Genomic DNA, 19784 nt, shown 5'->3' on the forward strand with positions numbered 1-19784 from the left:
CGGCCCTCTTGGCCAAGGGGGCCATCGAGCGCGTTCCTGGGCCAGAAGTAGGGTGTGGATGTTACTCCCACTACTTTCTGGTGCCCAAGAAGGGCAAGGGGGGCCTGCGCCCTATCTTGGACCTAAGGAACGTCAACGGCTTCCTCCGACAAGAGAAGTTCAAGATGCTGACTTTGGCTCAGGTCTTAGCTGCCCTGGACCCCGGAGACTGGATGGTAGCTTTGGACTTGCAGGACGCTTATTTTCACATCCCCGTCCTGCCGGCCCACCGGCGTTACCTGCGGTTCACGGTAGGCCACGAGCACTTTCAGTTTACCGTGCTCCCCTTCGGCCTTACCAGCGTCCCACTGGTGTTAACGAAGGTGTTGGCGGTGGTCGCAGCTCATCTGCGCAGGTTAGGGGTGTCAGTCTTCCCCTACCTCGACGACTGGTTGTTGAAGGCGGGCTCGCCCCAAACAGTAGTCAGCCACCTCCAGACGACGGCCGACCTCCTGCACTTGCTGGGGTTCTCCATCAATGTGCCGAAGTCGCACCTGTGTCCCTCTCAGAAGCTCCTCTTCATCGGAGCGGTTCTGGACTCGGCGCAGTTTCGGGTTTACCCTCCCGAACAGCGGGTTCGGGATATTCAGGCTCCGATTCCACTCTTTCAGCCTTTATCCCGAGTCTCGGTCAGGTTGACGCTGCGGCTTCTGGGACTGACGGCCTCCTGCATCCTTCTGGTGCGTCACACCCGGTGGCGGATGCGGACTCTGCAGTGGGACCTGAAATTTCAGTGGGCCCAGCATCAGGGCAACTTGTCCGACCATGTCTTGATCTCGGAGGGCACTGCAAGACAGTTGCAGTGGTGGCTCGCGGACCGCGATTAGGTCAGTGGCAGATCCCTCTCCCTACCCCACCCGGAGCACGTAGTTGTGACAGACGCGTCCCTCCAGGGCTTGGGGGGCCACATGGGAGAGGCGGAGATCAGAGGACTCTGGTCTCCGGCGGAGGCCTGGCTCCACATCAACCTGTTGGAGTTACGGGCGATTTGTCTAGCACTGAAGGCATTCCTCCCCTCTGTCCGGGGGAGTGTAGTGCAGGTGTTCACGGACAACACCACCGCCATGTTGTACTGCAACAAACAGGGCGGGGTGGAGTCGCGGTCTATTGTACGCCTTTCCGCCTATACCACTTCTGCCCAGAGTGCTGAAGAAGATCAGGCGCAACCGGGCCCAGGTTATCCTTTTGGCTCCGGACTGGGCACGAAGATACTGGTATCCCGAGCTACTCAGCATGTCAGTCGATCCCCCGATTCGTCTGCCTCTTCGGGAGGACCTTCTGTCGCAGCAGCAGGGGACGGTCCTCCACCCGAACCTGTCCAGCCTCCACCTACAAGCTTGGAGATTGAGCGGCGACAGTTGAGGCCATTTGACTTGCCTCCCGAAGTCTGTAATGTCATTCTGGCAGCCAGGCATCCTTCCACAAAGTCGGTATACGCCTGCAGGTGGAACAGATTTGTGGCATGGTGCACAGCAAAGGCTGTGGACCCACTCTCTGCCCCCCTTTCTGAGGTTCTCCTCTTTCTTCTTTCCCTTGCCCAGCAGGGCTCTGCTCTGGGCACTGTCAAGGGCTACCTTTCTGCCCTTTCTGCCTTCTTAAGGCTGCCTGATCAGCCTTCTCTGTTCAAGTCCCCTATTGTAAATAGATTTCTTAAGGGCATCACACACATGTTCCCTCCTGTTCCCTTCGTGATGCCCCAGTGGGACTTGAACCTTGTTCTCACTTTCCTGATGTGCGCTCCCTTTGAGCCACTTCACAACTGTCCTCTTCGCATTCTAACTCTGAAGACTGCTTTCCTGGCTGCCATCACCTCTGCCAGGAGAGTGAGTGAGCTCCAGGCACTTTCTTGTACTCCACCTTTCCTTTCTGTCCATCCGGACATGGTTGTGTTGCGTACCAAGCCATCTTTCCTGCCCAAGGTTGTCTCAGCCTTCCACATCGGGCAGTCCATCACCCTGCCAACCTTCTTTCTGCCTCCGCATCCCTCTAAAGAGGAAGAGCGGCTCCACCGTCTGGACCCAAAACCTGCGCTTTCATTTTACTTGGATCGCACACGCCAGTTCCGGGTGGATGACCAACTCTTTGTTGGTTACGTGGGCGCTAAGAAGGGTAAAGCGGTGCACAAGCGGACCATCTCGCGGTGGATTATCTTGTGTATCCAGGCGTGTTACTCCTTGGCTAAGAAGGAACCCCCTGCTGGGCTGAGGGCTCATTCCACTCGGGCCACGGCGACTACTACTGCCCTGGGCCGGGGGGTGCCCTTGCAGGACATTTGCCAGGCAGCTATGTGGGCCTCGTTGCACACGTTCGCACGACACTACTGCCTGGACAGTCAGGTACGGAGGGATGGCTTCTTTGGCCGTTCCGTCCTCCAGGACTTTCTGGTGTGATTATTGGTTCGCAGACCCACCACCGTGGTTGGTATTGCTGGGGTATCTATTCTAAGGTAAGGAATCTATCACTAACGTGTCTCTTTCAGATGCACAAGTTACTACTTGTGTAACGATATATCTGTAAGAGACATTAGTTGGTGATAGATTCCTTACCGACCCACCCATCCTCCCCGTTCTGCGAACCGATATCTAGGGTTGAGGTCATCCCCTTTCAGGGCCCTAGTTTCTTGGCACCAGTGTTGGTTCTATCGTGGCTCTGCGTATCTGGCGCGGAAAAGCTGTGTATCAGAACTGACGTCAGCGCGCATGGGTGGCGTCTAAGTACTCCGACGACGTCATTCCGGCGCTAACGACGCCGACGACGGACGCGGAGCCGCGGACGACGCCTACCGACGCGCAGGGGTATTGCTACGCAAAAATTTCCGGATCCAGTCTGACGCCTGGGGATATTCTAAGGTAAGGAATCTATCACTAAATAATGTCTCTTATAGATATATCGTTACACAAGTAGTAACTTGTGCATAGAGGGCATCTTAGAGATGCCCCCTGAAACCTAACCTACAGTCCACGTCTTGTCTGAGAGGCTGCCTAGGCTGCCACACAGCAGACATGTTGCTGGACCCCTGGGTGGCGAGCCCCCCGCTCTCCTGGGCCTGCAACAATGCCCATTCTGGGCGAGGTGCTAGGTCTCCGCCCCCAGGATGGGCAGGGGGAAGCTTCAAAGGCATGCCGCCTTTGTGACCTTCAACAGGCCACTTGCTGTACTCAACAACAGGCCCCCACCAGTTCTGACCCCCACTCTGGCGGGAAGACTGGCGGGAAAGCCTACGTCAGGAAAGGGGGTGTGCCAGCCTGTGGTAACTCCACCCCTCAGGTGGAGGAGACAAGGTGAAGCACGACTCCGGGCTACCGCCATCTTGAGGATGGGGAGCCCTACCCACTCACAGCTAGGCTCCTGCCCCCCTCCCACAGGAGAGGAGCATGTTAGGGGGTGTACCCATCCCAGGACAGGGACCTATTGGTCCCTGCCCTCACCCTACCTGTAACGTCCCTAGATTTAGTATTTAGGGGCACCAACTGACTTGGCCCCAACCCTACCAGCCTGTTGATGTTTGAACCTGCTCCTGCTAAATCCAGGCGTCTTCTGCGAACAGCAACCGTGAGAACCCTGGAGGACCTGCCTGCCTTGACCCTCTTAGAGACTGGGACTCCCATGAGCAGTGGTTCTGCTCAAACAGCAACACCCCTGGTGCCAGCCAGGAACTCCAAACCCAGCCACTCTGCACCCGCTGAACCCGGCCTGTACCCAAGTGAACAAAGACCCTGAGGACGTCCCCCTGGTGATTCTGACCTGGAATCCAGTGCCCAAGGACCCTCCTCGACGACCCAGACGACGCCTACCCCCTTTTTGAATCACCTCAGAACCAGGGACCCCCCCCAACCGCGACCAGCAAAGTGTAAGATTTCCCGACACCAAAAGACACCCCTGCATCCCCTGGCCCCTTGTGCCCAATTGCGGGGTGCCTACCTATCCGCCAAGATCCCAACTTACCCCTCGAAGTGTTGGTCCCTCCAGAAGATCCTCCGTCCCCGAGCCTGCAGCCTTTGTTTACTTTTCAAGATCTCCATTGATTAACATTGAGCGCCCGACGGCTCAAAAGCACCCTGCACCCAGCCGCCTGGCAGTACAACCTTTGCCCTATCCTACTTCCCCATTTGCCCTGTGCAATTGACCAGGAGCCCAGCTACCACAGCCGCGTGGCCTGCTAGCCAGAAGCCACAAACCGAAGGATAACTCATTGGATAACTTTGGGTCTAACTACCTCTGCACTCGGCTGCCCCTGTGCCGCTGAGGGTGTAACAACTGTGCCTACCTGACCCTGGGAGACCCCATAGTCTATGCCCAGAACCTTAACTCTGCCAGTCGAGTACTTACCTGAAAGCCGATAACTCACTTTTCTTCCATAGGCTAACATTGACTGGTTTTACTTGGAAATTCTTCTAAGTGTGGAGTTTTGGAACTTTAAAATATTCACCTAAAATCAGCCAAACAACGAATTCTGATTTACTCACCTGTTATCAGGGGAGACCTTAGTGCTGCATCTTTTAGCCAAGCACCAACCCTGAAAAGTAATTTTTACTGTACTTACCCGTAACCTGAATTTTCTTCCATAGGAAACCATTGACTGTTTTTCTGTGAAATTTCTTCTGTCGATCTTTGCTAACTACAAATATTCTTTGAAAATCGTACCAACTACCAAAACGTAATTACTTACCTGTGTTAGATAGATGTCCCAGTGCTGAACCTTGGAGTCCAGTACTGGATTACAAAAGTAACGTGAACATACTTTACCTGCAAATTAAATTTCCTTCCATAGGATAACATTGGTAATTTCAACTGAAAAAGTTTCCAAGTGTCAACTTTTAAAATACAATAATATTCCTTAAAATTCACTACTATAACCAAAACGCTTTTACTTAACTGTTTACAGGACATGTCCCAGGACTGCATCTAGGATCCAGTCTTGTGGTTAGAAAAGTAATCTACAAAGTAATTAGTGCATTTAACTGAACATTCCAATTGAGCTCAATGTTGCATTGTGTTTGAAATTGTTGCCTATTGCAGCAAACTGTAACTATTGCATTTAAAAAGTATTTAACTAAAGTAATTCATTCTGAGAAAGTATATTTTGATACCTTGTTGGTTCTAAAATAAAACTACCATATCTTTTGATACAAAATATTTGGCCTAGAGTTCAGTTCTTGAGTGTGTGAGACCATTTGCTGACTGAGTGTGTACAACAAATGCTTTACACTGTCCTCTGATACCGCCTTGCTGCTCGACCAAGCTACCACTTTAGAGAGTAAGGTTATATCTAACTTTAACCTCTGCCAAACCTCTGGGGACTGGGGACTCTATACACACTGTACCTTACTTTGGTTCAGTGTATTTAGAGCCACTTTCTTACAGGGGGATCATTTGACTCTTCTCCGTCAGGAAGTCTCGGCCCTCCTGGCCAAGGGGGCCATTGAGAGCATTCTTGGGTCAGAAGTAGGACGTGGTTGTTGTTCCCACTACTTTCTGATCCCCAAGAAGGACAAGAGGGGCCTGCGCCTCATCTTGGACCTCCGCGACGTCAATCGCTTCTGGATGGTGGCGTTGGACTTGCAGGATGCACATTTTTACATCCCCGTCCTGCCGGCACACCGACGCTACCTGTGGTTCACGATAGGCCAGGAGCATTTTCAGTGTGCTGTGCTCCCCTTCGGCCTTACCAGTGCCCCTCGGGTTTTCACGAAGGTGATGGCGGTGGTCGCTGCTCATCTGCGCAGGTTAGGGGCGTCAGTCTTTCCTTACCTCGATGACTGGCTGTGAAGGCGGCAGTCGTCACCCACCTCCAGACTACGGCCGACTTCTTGCATTTGCTGGGGTTCTCCAACAATGAGTCCCACTCAGAAGCTCCCCTTCATCGGACCGGTTCCGGATTCGACGCTGTTTCGGGTTTATCCTCCCGAGCAGCAAGTCCAGGATATTCAGGCTATGATTCCGATCTTTCAGCCTCTAGCCCGGGTTTCAGTCAGGATGACCCTCCGGCTCCTGGGCCTGATGGCCTCCTGCATCCTGTTGGTGCAACATGCCAGATGGCATATGCAAGCTCTGCAGTGGAACCTGAAGTTCCAGTGGGCTCAGCATCCGGGCAACCTGTCCAATCATGTCCAGATCTCGGAGGGCACTGGGCGACATCTGCAGTGGTGGCTCACGAATTGCGATTGGGTCAATGGCAGATCCCTCTCCCCTCCCCAACCGGAGCACACAGTGATGACGGATGCGTCCCTCCTGGGATGGGGAGGCCACTTGGGAGAGGCAGAGATCAGAGGCCTCTGGTCTCCGTCGGAGTCCCGGCTCCATATCAGCCTTCTGGAGCTGCGGGCTATCCGACTTGCACTGAAGGCATTCCTTCCCTCTGTCCTTGGAAGTGTAGTGCCGCGTTTGACACTGTAGCACACTCCATCTTGCTACAGTGCCTAAACAAAGCCGGGGTCACTGAGTCGGCACTGGGCTGGCTGAAAGCGTTTCTCACCGACCGTAGCTTTCAGGTACAGCGGGGAACTTTCTCCTCAGACAGCATAGCCTTAGAACAAGGGGTGCCTCAGGGCTCTGCCCTGAGCCCCACCTTGTTCAACCTATACATGGCTCCTTTAGCAGACGTGGTGCAATCGTACGGTGTGGAATTAGTTTCATACGCCGACGATGCCCAACTGCTGATCTCTCTATCACAGGCTCCTACCACGGCAGCTGCTAACTTTAAGGCCTGTATGCAGGACCTAGCAGGCTGGATGAATCTTCACTGCCTGAAGCTCAACGGCTCCAAAACGGAGGTTCTGGTGATAGGAGGGAATGACGCAAGCTGGACAAGAGACTGGTGGCCTACTTGTCTTGGCCCACTGCCTACTCCCTGTAAAGAAGCTAAGAATTTGGGCATTTGGGTGGATCCCAAACTATCGTATGATGGCCATATTCATAGGCTAGTGTGAAAATGTTTCGGGGTATTAAAAACTCTCAATCGCACCCTGGACCTACTTCCCTTAGAGGCCAGACGAACCATGACCCAAGCGTTAGTGACCTCCCGTATTGATTATGGCAATGTGCTATTCCTGGGAACCACTGAAAAAAACCTTAGGCGCCTGCAGGTACTTCAAAACACTGCAGCACGCTTGGTCCTGAGACTACCCAAAAGAGCAGCATCCAAACCATCTTTGGCTGCTCTACATTGGCTACCCATAAAAAAAAGGATCCTATTCAAAGCACTCTTAATGTGCTATAGGATTATATGGCACAAAGCTCCTCAGTATCTTACGGATCTAGCCCTCACTTATGAGCCAAGTAGAGCACTTCGCTCTAAAGGAACTGGCCTACTTAAAATCCCCTGTGTCAAAAAAGCTAGATTGGGAGGCCGCTCTTTTAGAGTGCTAGCGGCCAGCAAATGGAATTTACTCCCAGTGAATATTAGGTTGGCAGAAACTGAAACTAAGTTCAGAAAACTTCTAAAGACCTATCTCTACACCTTATAGACTCTATTCGGTCACGGCACTGTCTCTTTCTCCACAGCGCGGGGACACGCCGAGATGGCGTCACCATGCGCTCTATAAACTCCTTTATTATTATTATTAGTGCAGGTGTTCAAGGACAACACCACTGCCATGTGGTATTGTGACAAACAGGGCTGGGTGGGGTACTGGACCCTATGTCAGGAGGCTCTGCGCCTCAGGACATGGCTGGAACATCAAGGCATCAAGGTGCTGAACCTTGGTGGTTTCACACCTGGCAGGTTCTCTGAACGCCAGGGCTTACGAAGTCCGCCGCCGGTGCTTGATGGATCACGAATGGCGTCTGAACTCGGACGTGGCGCAAGGTCTCTTTCTGCAGTGGGGAGAGCCTTGGTTAGATCTATTCGCCACCGAAGAGAACGCACAGTGTCATCAGTTCTGCGTGTTGGAATTTCCAAGACGGCACTCGCTCTGTGACGCTTTTCGTCGCGAGTGTAGCTTCGGTCTACTGTACGCTTTTCCACCTATACCACTTCTGAGTGTTGAGGAAGATCAGGCGCGACCGGGCCCAAGTCATTCTTCGGGAGGATCTTCTGTTGCAGCAGCAGGGGACGGTCCTCGATCCAAACCTATCCAGTCTCCACCTCCATGCGTGGAGCTTGAGCGGCAGCAATTGCCACCTTTCGATCTTCTTACCAAAGTCTGTGATGTCATTCTGGCAGCCAGGCATCCCTCCACTAAAACGATATACGCCTGCTGATGGAAGACATTTGTGGCGTGGTGCACAGCAAAGGCTGTGGATCCCCTTTCGGCCCCTCTTTCTTAGGTTCTTCTGTTTCTCCTATCTTTGGTCCAGCAGGGCTCTGCTCTTGGCACTATCAAAGGCTATCTTTCTGCCATTTCCACCTTCCTGAGGCTTCCTGATCAGCCTTCTCTTTTTAAGTCCCCGGTTGTTAACCGCTTTCTCAAAGGCATTACACACACGTTTCCTCCTGTGCCTTTCATAATGCCTCAATGGAACTTAAATCTTGTCTTGACTTTTTTGATAGGCGCTCCCTTTGAGCCTCTTCATAACTGTCCTTTACGTCTTCTTACTCTAAAGACGGCTTTCCTGGTAGCTATCACCTCTGCCAGGAGAGTGAGTGAACCCCAGGCTCTTACTTCTAAACCTCCTTTCCTTTCTGTTCATTCGGACTAGGTGGTTTTAAGGACCCATCCTCCTTCCTTGCCAAAGGTTGTCCCACCCTTCTACATCGGGCAGACCATCATTTTGCCCACCTTCTTTCCGCCTCCACATCCTTCCAGGGAAGAGGAGAGGATCCACCGTCTGGACCCAAAATGTGCGCTTGCTTTCTATCTGCAGCGTACACGACAGTTCCTGGTGGACGATCAGCTCTTTGATGGCTACGTGGGCGCCAAAAAAGGTCGGGCTGTGCACAAACTGACCATTTCCCGGTGGGTCGTACTGTGAATCAAAGCATGTTACTCCTTGGCCAAGAAAGAGCCTCCTGTGGGGTTGCGTGCCCATTCGACCAGTGTAACTGCAGCCTCTACTGCCTTGGGACGCAGCGTTCCCCTGCAGGACATATGTCAGGCAGCTACGTGGGCCTCGCTGCACACGTTTACCAAACACAACTGCCTTGACAGTCGGGTCCAGAGAGACTTCTTCGTTAGCCGTTCGGTGCTCCTTGACTTTCTGGTGTAATCCTGTTCGCAACCCCACCACTGGGGTTGGTATTGCTGGGGTATCTATTCTAAGGTAAGGAATCTATCACTAACGTGTGTCTTTAAGATGCACAAGTTACTACTTGTGTAACAATATATCCGTAAGAGACATTAGTTAGTGACAGATTCCTTACCGCCCCACCCATCCTCCCCATTCTGCAAACTGATTACTAGGGTTAAGGTCATCCCCTTTTAGGGCCCTAGTTTTATGCACCAATGGTCAGTATCTTGCATGGCTCTGCTTTTCGGCGCAGAAAGTCGTGTACAGAACTGACGACGGCGTGCATGGGTGGAGCCTAAGTAGTCTCCGTAATGTCAACTTAGTGCTCACTACGCCAGTGACTGACGCGGAGCCGCACAACGCCACCTACCGATGCGCAAGTGTACTACTAAGCAAAACTTTCCGGATTCAGTCTGATGCCTGGGGACTATTCTAAGGTAAGGAATCTATCACTAACTAATGTCTCTTACAGATATATGGTTACACAAGTAGTAACTTGTGCTTTACTGATAAACCATAAGCACATAAACAATGTTTGAAATTTGGGTTTCAGCAAAAGTATTTAAAATTTGCACATCACCAAGTAAAGTGTTCTGATTTGTTTTGATCCTATAAAAGAATGTGTTTTTACCACAGGATTACAAAAATGTGTCTTAATACCTAGTGAAATTTGTGAAAAGTTCACTTATTAACCATTTCATTGTTGTGTTAGAAAAAAAGCCTGAAATCTTCCAGCCTTTCATTTCACATACTTTTTGCACAGCATGATTGTCACTAAGTTCACTTTACAACATCATTTAACTTCAGTCACAGAAAGAAAAGTAGATGTAGGTGGACAAACTGACTTTTATTTATTTATTTAAAAGATGTATAACGCGCGCAGCTACCCAACAGGGTTTCCCGGCGCTGAAAGCGGAAACAGACAAGATTGGAACTCAGTTGGCCTTAGACCTGACTAAACAGAAAGGTCTTTAGCTTTTTTCGGAAAGCGAGGAGAGATTGACAATTCCTGCGATCTAGCGGAAGGGAATTCCATAATTTTTACATCTTTCTCTGAAAGCCGAACAAATGTTACAAGATAACAGGAGTTAAACGCATCTTTTTTGCTCATTCACTTTGTGAGCAATCGGAACACTTGTTGTCAGCTCGCCAGAACGGGAGAGTAGGCCCTAAAAATTGCTAGTCCTGATTTAATCTGATTCGCCATAGCAACTATGCTCAGTAGACAGAAGCAGGTGAAAGTGATTACAAGCACCAAAAGAGTGAATGGTAAATATAGTTCTACCATGGTACTAAAACAGTGTATATATGCAGGCATATAATCAAGGCAGTAATCAGGCATACTCCTACCATGCAAACCCTGCTCTGCGTATACCTAGAATGTGTGTAGTTGCAATGTGGAAGGAAGCAAATACCCATTGTAGTCCTTTTGTGTGAGGGAAGCTTGCTCTTCCCCTTTTAATACTGCTCTGTGTTTTGTATGAGAGTAACTCGTACGTGTTCTATCGGTTGCATGAGAAAACCCTTTCACTAGCAAAATACAAAATGATTGGCATTGTAAATGCTTATATTTGTGAAACTGGATGATTTTTATAAAGTTGTCCTTTGGTTATGATAAACATTTGTGAGGTTTTCAAGATATTTGTCCATCTGGCTGTCCTGAGTGGAAGGAGAAGATGTTTTCTTCTTGCAGCGTTGTTCAACCTTCACCCTAGAAACCGGAGTTCTGATCTCCTCTTCTGCACTTAAGTAAAATATTGTGTGATTCTACGGTATCTACTTCAAATTATAAATAAGTCTTGGAAAACTGTGGAATGTACTATGTCAATTACATTTATTTGGATTCCGCAATCTGGTCACAATTGAACCTTACCCATCATACTTTTGTATGAACAGTGCCTCTTTGGAGAGTTACATAATTGGAGACAAATTTATTGTATCAAGTTTTCTACTTCTGCTTTTGAACCTGGTATATGCTCTAATGTAATTTTGATTATTCTGTAGTGACCGACGTCTTAATGATTGTGTGTGAAATTTATTCATGTGCACTTTTAATTTCCGATCTCATTTCCTGGACATTTAAGTCCTTTGTCTTAATGCCATTTTTAAAGCTCTCCTCAGTAACTGGTATTTTGTTTCATATTTTGGAAATGAGGGATCCTTGCTTTTGTTAACTGCTTCATATGGTTTGGTGTATGATGTTTACACCATTTAATCCTATTGGTTTCATATGGGTCTCAACTGTGTTGTAGTCTGTACGGAAAAGTCTTTTGCATCATAAGACGTGTATGCCTGCTCTGATTGCCCAACTGTACTGTTGTCTGGATCCCTAAGGCGCTTTTTATTGTCATAATCAAACATGGATCATGCATGTGCGCAATGACATAGGCCTTTCTAGCGAAGTAAGGTCTTCTTCATCCAGAAATGGCGCCAAAAGAGCTATCCTCATAGTGGTGGAGTGCTACTGCCTTCACCAAGAGTTAAGCAGCAGGAACGCGTACTGTGGCAGCATAATATGTAGTGATCAATAGGAGTGAACTGATCCTTTTTATGCTGTCACTGAAGTGAGACCTACAGGTTCACTCACTATTTTTAAAGTTCCTCCCCTGTGTGCCTAAATTACTCTTGGGCCTACATCAGTTGGATGTAGAGTGCTAGTCAGCACAGGAATAGTGACGGCACTGGATGTGTGCGCGCGCCTGGGAAGGGTACAGTACAGGAATAGACCAGTGCTGCGCAAGCATAGTTAATGCATGTACTGAGTGTATGTATACCTGAAAGGAATACATTGCATGAGAAATGTAGTGCTGTGAAGTGTGTGCGCAATGGAAGCATGTGCTGGGTGTGTGTGCGGTTGCAAGAAGTACAACCCATGAAAAGTGAAGTATTGTGCAGTGTGTGTGTGTATGTGTTGGCAGTTTTTGTGTTTGTGAATAGCACACCATGTCACAACCCACAAAAGATACTTTTCTGTTCAGGGGGATTGTGTGCTTGATGTAGGTGTGCCTGGGTTGGTGTCAGTACTAGACAGTATGTGTGCTGTATATGTAAACGGAGTGAAAAGTGTGCCTGCATTGGTGTGTTACATGGTGGACTCAGGGTTCCATTTTGGGAAGCATAGTCCTCACTGGTGAAGACTGGATTGAATCCCCCACCCCAACAGATGTGTGTATTGCTGCATTCCTGTGAGCTGGATGGGACACACTGCAGGAAGCGAGAGAGAGAGACTCTCCCTGTACACTTCAACAGGGTGTTCTATGATTCCAGTGATAGATCACAAGGAAGGGACCTGGACAGATCTCAGGAAAGAAATTAGGCTGATAATGGAATCATAGAGTGGGGCTGGGAGCCCATGATTTACATTTTGATGCACATAAAGCCGTGGCTGGCATCCAGGTGTGAGGTCTTGTCAATCCACTGGCCTGTGTTGTGAGACTATCAGCGTGACATTCTCTCCTGCTGTGACAGACATCCTTTCAAGAGGAAGAGGGTGAAGTATTTGCATCAAAAGAAGCAAAACTCCAACATAAAACTTCAGACCCAAACCCTAAATCACATTTGAAGTCTGGAAGTGGACTATAAGAAGGGGCGGTTGAAACCTCAAAAGGTATCATCTGCCAACCAGACAGGCTGTGTGAGAAAGGGAAGCTCTGCAAGACTTCTCCCTGTGACCATGAAGGTGTGTTTGGGGTGGGGAGGGGGGAGCTTGCTAGTCTTCCTGCTAAGTGACGGGACATCACTCAGGGAAACTAATACCACCTGGTCTAGAGCACCTGTGCTTACCTGCTTGCTCAGACTGGTGTGTCCTGTGAGGCAGAGAAGATCATTGGAGTCAGCGAGGTCCAGTATGGAGCTTTGGCAAGAAGACTCCCAGTGCGAGGTATGGGGAGACAGCTGTGCATTGATGGGGCAGCTGCCTGTGGGCAGGAGTGAATGCTTGACCCCTGTATGCCAAGAGAGGTCCCTTGTGCCGAGGAGGAAGACCCCTAGAGATTAGAGCTTGTGCTGGTGGGGATAGCAGAGCACTGCGTTGCTCTGATTGCGAGGAGGCCGCGCAACTAGCGTCTGTCATACCCTGGCTCCGGGTCCCGTCAGCACAAGCCCTAATCTCTCAAGGTCTTCGTCCCCGGGATCACATGACCTGAGGTGCTCAACTGCATCTGGTTAATATTTCGGAATCACTGAACCAGGTTTCCGGTAGTGCTAAAGTATCTTTGAATCACCCTTTTGGTCCTGATGAAGTTCCGCCAAACCCGTTGGAGGCTAATTTGGCATGAAACAAGTTTACTCTATGCACCACACTAGCCCTATAGTATCATTACATCCAGCTGGGGCTCACTATTTTTAGTTAGGCTAGTGCCCCCTGGTAATAAATACATCTGATAGAGACTACTAGCCGCAGATTCCTTCATGTAGAATTATCTCCAGGCATGAGACTGGATCCGGAAACCCTTTGCCACAGCATCCTTGCGTGGCGGGGGCGTGGCGGCATCACGCGCCTACGGCCAGGCGTCCGCGCACGTGGTGTCAGCGAAGTCACATAAGCCCCGCCTCGGCGCCCCCACGTCCGTTTTTTCCTTTTCTTCCTGCAACGCGGATCCGGTCTTCCTGCGGGCCTTTTTGGGGCCCTTTTTTCTTCACCAATAGTCTTTTATCTGGTGGAACAGTGTGCGAATGCCTTCGGGCTTCAAAACCTGCACGTCGTGTGGGCGTCTTATGTCCGCGACGGACCCTCATCTCATTTGTATGTGGTGTTTGGGGGAGGATCACGGCACCACTGATTGTGAGGTGTGTCAACAGTTGAAGCCGAAGTCGTGGCGGGAGCGCCGAATGAAACTTCTATCGGCGTGTCTCTCCAGGTCGACCTCCTCCCCTCGATCAGCTTTGGCACACGGCTTCAGATACGGCCGTGGTCGTCGTCCTCGTCCTTCTCTGATGTCGCGAGAGCGTCGCTCCCCGGTAGATAAGTGTCGCAGTTTGTCCCCGGGGGCTGGTGTTCGGCCTTCCAGGGGCGTGGGCTCTACGCGGGTGATGTGACCCTACGTGTCGTCGTCCTATCCACCGTTCCCCGGTGAAGGGGTGTCGAGAGTCCTGATGGAGACATACGCGGCGGCTTTGCGGACCTTGCTGGCATCTCCTCCTCCCTCCCCTCCTGGGGCGCCGACGGATCCCTCGCCTCGCGCAGGGCCCTCCGTTGCGCCGGCGGCGGCTCCGGCGCAGTGGTTTGGTTCCAGACTTCCAGAGTTGAGGTGCGGTCCCTCATTCGCGCCGCGGCACCTTTGCCTTGCCACAAACTCCAGCAGGTGTCCCTGTGGTGTCGCAGAAGGTCGCCGGGGCTCGGGTCTCAAGGCTGAGCTGACGCCGTCCAGGCGCCGGTATCATCTGCTTTGGGCAGCGCCACAAAGGTTGGTGACCTCTCCTCGTCCCGCTCCGGGCCGAGTTGGGGTGGGGACTCCTCGTCCCCCTCTGGGCCTTTCTCGTTCCTCCCCGCAGGTGGCTGCCCCGTTGGAGGGCGATTGGGAGGTTGAGTCCTTTCTGGCGCCTCCACATGGGTCGCCGGACCGCCTCCGCAACATTCTGCGCCGAGGCTGGCGGAGGACTTCGGGTCACTCCCTCGGTACCTCTCGTCCCTCCACGTAGGCAGCTGCGTCGGCGGAGGTCGAGACCTTTGGCCACTTCGACTCCTGCCCCACTCCGGTCCCCGGTGCGGTGTGACTTAGAGGAGCCCTATCTGGTCTCTCTTTCGGCGCCAGAGGGTGCTGGCGTCCTACCTCAAGGTGCGGACTCCACGGCTCCACACAGAGGTCGTGCAGCGGATTCGTCTTGGGACGCTCCCTCTTCTCCGGAGGCTGGCTGCATTTTGGTGTCCTCTTCCCCGGGGACTGGCCGCAGCGTGGGGTCTTTTTCACCGGCATCGAATGGTTGCGCCCTGCATTTTCTAAGGCCGAGGTGCTTGTCGGAGGAGCGGCAGGTACCCTATTTTTTGGTGTCTTCTGGCTTTCAGGTCTGGCCCTTGCGCGTCCCGCTTGGCTTCAGGGACGGCCGTCTTAGTCTACAGCCTTCACCCATGGAGGAGCTGATTTCTTCTCCGCAGGACTCTACAAAGGCAGGTGCGGCCTTCGCGCACCCGGTGTACACAGCTGTGGGCATTCTGCGCATGGGGGTGTCATGGGGATTTACACTGTGTTAAGTTAGCATGAGCCTTTTAGAAGTTTAAACGCCATTTTTCCTTTCTGCTGCCTTTGCACACGGCTCACATTATTACAAATGTTTAGAGTCTAGCTGACTGTTTTGCTTCACATGAGAATAATATGTTTTCCTATAATAGCAGCTTTGCTTGGTAAGCTTTGTCTGAATAGTGAGTGCCGAGGCCTTCAAGTTTATTTCAACACAGTGGTTGTTGTTCGGTCTGATCAGCGCACGTTCTAGACATAACATATATGCAGCTGTGGCCACCTCTGATTTTGGCGCTTTTAATAATGCACTGCGCAGGCATGCAAACACACTTTTGGAGAACATTTGCATGCAGAGAGCTAGTGTAGAAAATGATGTGATCCATTTCTACTAGGACCAGAGGTATGGGGCCGCCCTTGTAAACCCAAGAGACCTTCTGTGGATATAAAATAACCTACTAGCAAGTGAGGGTGAAATCTAGGTGTAATTTAGCCTATTTCCATTTAGCATTTTAACATGCTTTCTCCTTTTGTATGTTATGGAATAGTAACTATGCTGATAATCTGGTTGCTTATAATATGTCTGCTTGTATTGGCTAAGATACTGCGCTTGAGAACACGTCAGTAGAAATAAATATTTCAAACTTGCACGTGTCTTCATTTACTCCTCGTTTTTGGACTGGTATGAGCGTAGAACGAAAGTGTTCATGTATTCCACTTTGCCTGAGGTATTCTAAGTTCCATGTTCTGGGTTTTCTAATCATTGGGGGTATGGAACAACCAATGAGACACTGATTGCTAGTCTGGTAGGGGATTTTGGCTACTAAGGTGAGTTTTGGTACACCCTAATTCACTGAGGTTCCAAGTCTCTATGCACAGTACTGTGTATGAGCAGAATCCCTACTACAGGGGGACCCAATTGCTCATTTTCCAGTGGATCATCTCTTGGGGGTACTCCACCAGGGCTCTGGTGGGAGGGAGATCTTACTCCCCTTTGAGGGTTCGCTCCTTTCTTCTCTGGAGGGAGCTTGAAGGCTTCAGGAGATCCGGTGCCTCAACACCTTCTGCACCATCACCTTCCGGCGCCACGTGACGCGTCGTGCCTCTCCCTCCACCCCTCTGCTGCCTGTCCACTCTTGAGGACCGCTTTTCCATCCCTGCCGCCACTGTTGAGTCCGCCGTCCCAGGAGGCCCGCTGGCTGGACTCTTGGGGGCGCCACATGTTCGCCTCGACCAGCGCGGCCCTGCAGGCCCTTAACACCTATTGTGTGTTGGCGAGGGCCTCCTCTTGTCTGTGGGACTCTGCTGAGTCTCTGGATTCCACGGCTTCCCAGGAGACTGTTCAGGTGGACTTACAGCATCATGCTTTGGATGGCCGGGAGCAAGCGGCATTTATTCTCTGCTCTGCTCTGGACATCTCGGAGGTGTTGGGTCGGGCAATGGCTTCCTCAGTCGCCCTACGTCGCCATGCTTTGCTTCGGGCGGCATGTTCCCTGAGAATATTCAGGAGCAACTCATTTATCTTCCGTTTGATGGCAGCCTGTTGTTCCATGCTCCGACTGACTCTGCCATCCAGAGGTTCCTGTCGGGGCTCCATTCTCCTCCTCCTCCTTCCCCTTCCCCTCCTCCTCCTTCCCCTCCTCAGTGACTGTTGAACTGAGCTAGGTTTGGGCCTTTTGGATGCCCTTGCTGTAGGTGGTATTTGCTAGCCATTGAGTCCTCCTTGCTGGGACTTTGGCATTGTTGGCTGCTGTGTGTGTTTTTGCTGGACTTGCTACACAGACTTGGCCCTGAGTTAGGCCTTCTGTTTTCTTGTGCTGATGTCAAGCCTTCCGCTTTTGCTTTTGCTTTCTCCTCTGCTGCGGAAGTTCTTCCGAAGAGGGTTCCCGTGTTTTGGGACGTACCGTACCCTATGTGAGGTAGTGGTAGCTGTTACATAGCTATGCTCTGCTGGGGAGTGCTGGTTGCCTTCGGGTGCCCGTTCTCCGTGGCGTTTCTGTATGTTGCTGTTGCTACTTGAGGTTGTGTGCGCGGCCCTTGTAGTGGTAGGTCCGGCCATTCCTCTCCTTCCTTCTCTTGTGCCGATAGCTGGGATGCTTCTGTGTCCTTCATGCTTCTGGCGGCTTATGGTTATAGCTGCCATTCTGGCTAGCCTGTTGATTTCCCTCTGGGTGGGCTCGCCTATACCTTGGTTTCCTCGGACCCTCTGGGCTTCTTCTTGTTCCTCTGCCTGTCCTTGCATTGGGTGGAAGCTCAGTTGCCCTGGGGGTGAATTGGGGTGTTTTGGCCTCTCCGACTTTGTCCTTGGTTCCTCTGTTGTGAGTTTATGGTCCTCCACTCTTCCTTCTTCCTCCTACATCCCTCTGGGGCTTCTGGCGTTTGACTTGTGGGGGTCCTCTTGCCTGTTAGGGACGAGGTTGCCTCCCTGGGCTGGTCCCCTATGGGCCTTCTGTCCTGTCCAGAGTGGTGGGGTCCTTTCACAGACCCTCCTTCCCCGTGGGTATTGCTAGGGTATCTATTCTACGTGAAGGAATGTGTGGCTAGTTGTCTCTATCACATGTACCAGTTACTTACCTTCGGTAACCATGTATCTGGTAGAGGCGATTCTAGACGCAGATTCCTTCATGGCCCGCCCTTCCTCCCCGTTCTGCGAGAAACACTGGGCTGGTCCTTGGTACCCGCCTCCCGGTGGGGGCCATGTCCTCTGTGAGTGCCTTCTTTTGCTCTTGGCGGTGTCTGTGTCTGGATGCTGCTCTTCCCTCCTCTTTGGTTCTGGGAAGGTGGGGCTTCTGGTGTTCCTATGCCCCGCTGCTATGGCTGCTCCAGGTCGGGGAGGTTTCCTCTCATCTTTTCCTTCCTCTTGCTGCTAGGGGCCTGGCCCCTCTGCCTCCTCTGGGTTGGGGCTCTTTGGTCGCGCCTTACCGTTGTTTCTTGGGGGGTGGATGCGCTCTAGGCTGGGGTGGGTGGAGGTTGGTAGGTCCTGCCTGTTGGGACTGTCTCCCCTTCCTTTTTTCTGGGGGTGGTTGTAGGCCTGCTACATGTGACATGACTTTTAAGCAGGTTTCTCTCTCCTAGGGAGAGGTGGGGGATGGCTGTCTATGTGTTGGTTGGGTGGCTGCTCAGGGCTCTGCTCTGTTCTTCCTCTCTTCTTTGCCTTTGGATACTGCGGTGTTGCACTGTTTCTATGGGGTTTCCTTTTGTATGCTCTTTCGCACACTGTTCCCATGCTCCCACAGTTTTTTACTTGGTGGTTCAGCGTTGTGGTGCGGAAAAGTTCTCCGAAGAAAACTGAAGTAGGCGGGGCTTATGTGACCTCGCTGACGTCACGTGCGCGGACGATGCCTGAGCGGATCACGTGATGTCGCCCCGACCCCGGCGTGCAGGGATGGTGTGGCAAAAAGTTTCCGGATCCAGTCTCACGCCTGGGGATAATTCTACTTGGAGGAATCTGCGGCTAGAATCGTCGCTACCAGATACGTTGTTACCAAAGGTAAGTAACTCGTACATTAGTTTAGGCTGCCCTAGACCTATTTTAACCTTTACACTCACTGCACTACCTAGCCCACTCACCCGCACTCACCCTACAGCTTCATCAATACAAAGATCTCTGCCAAAGAGCTCCTTCTCAGGTGTTCGTCTGGCATAGCAGCACCGGCTCGATGAGGAGCAGGCCCAATGATGAAGCATGACATCAAAGAACGACTGGACAACAACGCCCACGACAGCAAGGAACTCTTCAGCATCGTCAAAGAGCTCTCCAACCCCAGCGCCGGAAACAACGACATCACTCCTTCGCAAGACCTCTGCGACTCACTCGCCGCGTTGTTCCACCGCAAGATCACCGACATACACAACAGCTTTGGCGCACCTACCACGCACCCAACCACCGAACCAACGCCCCCCACCACCACCCTCTGCAACTGGACACCGGTCAGCACCGAAGACACCTCCCGCACGATGAACACCATCCACTCCGGATCACCAACCGACCCCTGCCCCCACCACGTCTTCAACAAGGCCGACTCCATCATCGCACTCCATCTCCGGGACATCATCAACACCTCCTTCCACACCGCCACCTTCCGGGAAAGCTGGAAGCACGCCGAGCTCAGCGCCCTCCTGAAGAAACCAACAGCGGACCCCACCGACCTCGGGAACTTCCGCCCCATCTCGCTCCTCCCTTTTCCCGCCAAAGTCATCGAGAAGACCGTCAACAGACAGCTCGCCGCCTTCCTCGAGACGAATGGATCCCTCGACCCCTCGCAGTCCGGTTTCCGAGCCAACCACAGCACCGAGACCGCCCTGTTCGCAGCCACTGATGACATCAGATCCCTGCTCGTCAACGGGGAAACAGCGGCCCTCATCCTCCTGGACCTCTCCGCAGCGTTCGACACGGTCTGCCAC

At 51.7% G+C, this 19784-nt stretch overlaps 1 protein-coding gene across 1 annotated transcript in view; it reads left to right on the forward strand.

The window, feature by feature from the left end:
* PDS5A (PDS5 cohesin associated factor A) overlaps window positions 1–19784 on the forward strand; it is a 1342323-nt gene that overhangs the window by 869685 nt on the left and 452854 nt on the right. The gene's annotated exons all lie outside the window — the stretch shown is intronic.

This window comes from Lissotriton helveticus, chromosome 2_2, assembly GCF_964261635.1.
Source record: "Lissotriton helveticus chromosome 2_2, aLisHel1.1, whole genome shotgun sequence".
NCBI classification, from domain to species: domain Eukaryota; kingdom Metazoa; phylum Chordata; class Amphibia; order Caudata; family Salamandridae; genus Lissotriton; species Lissotriton helveticus.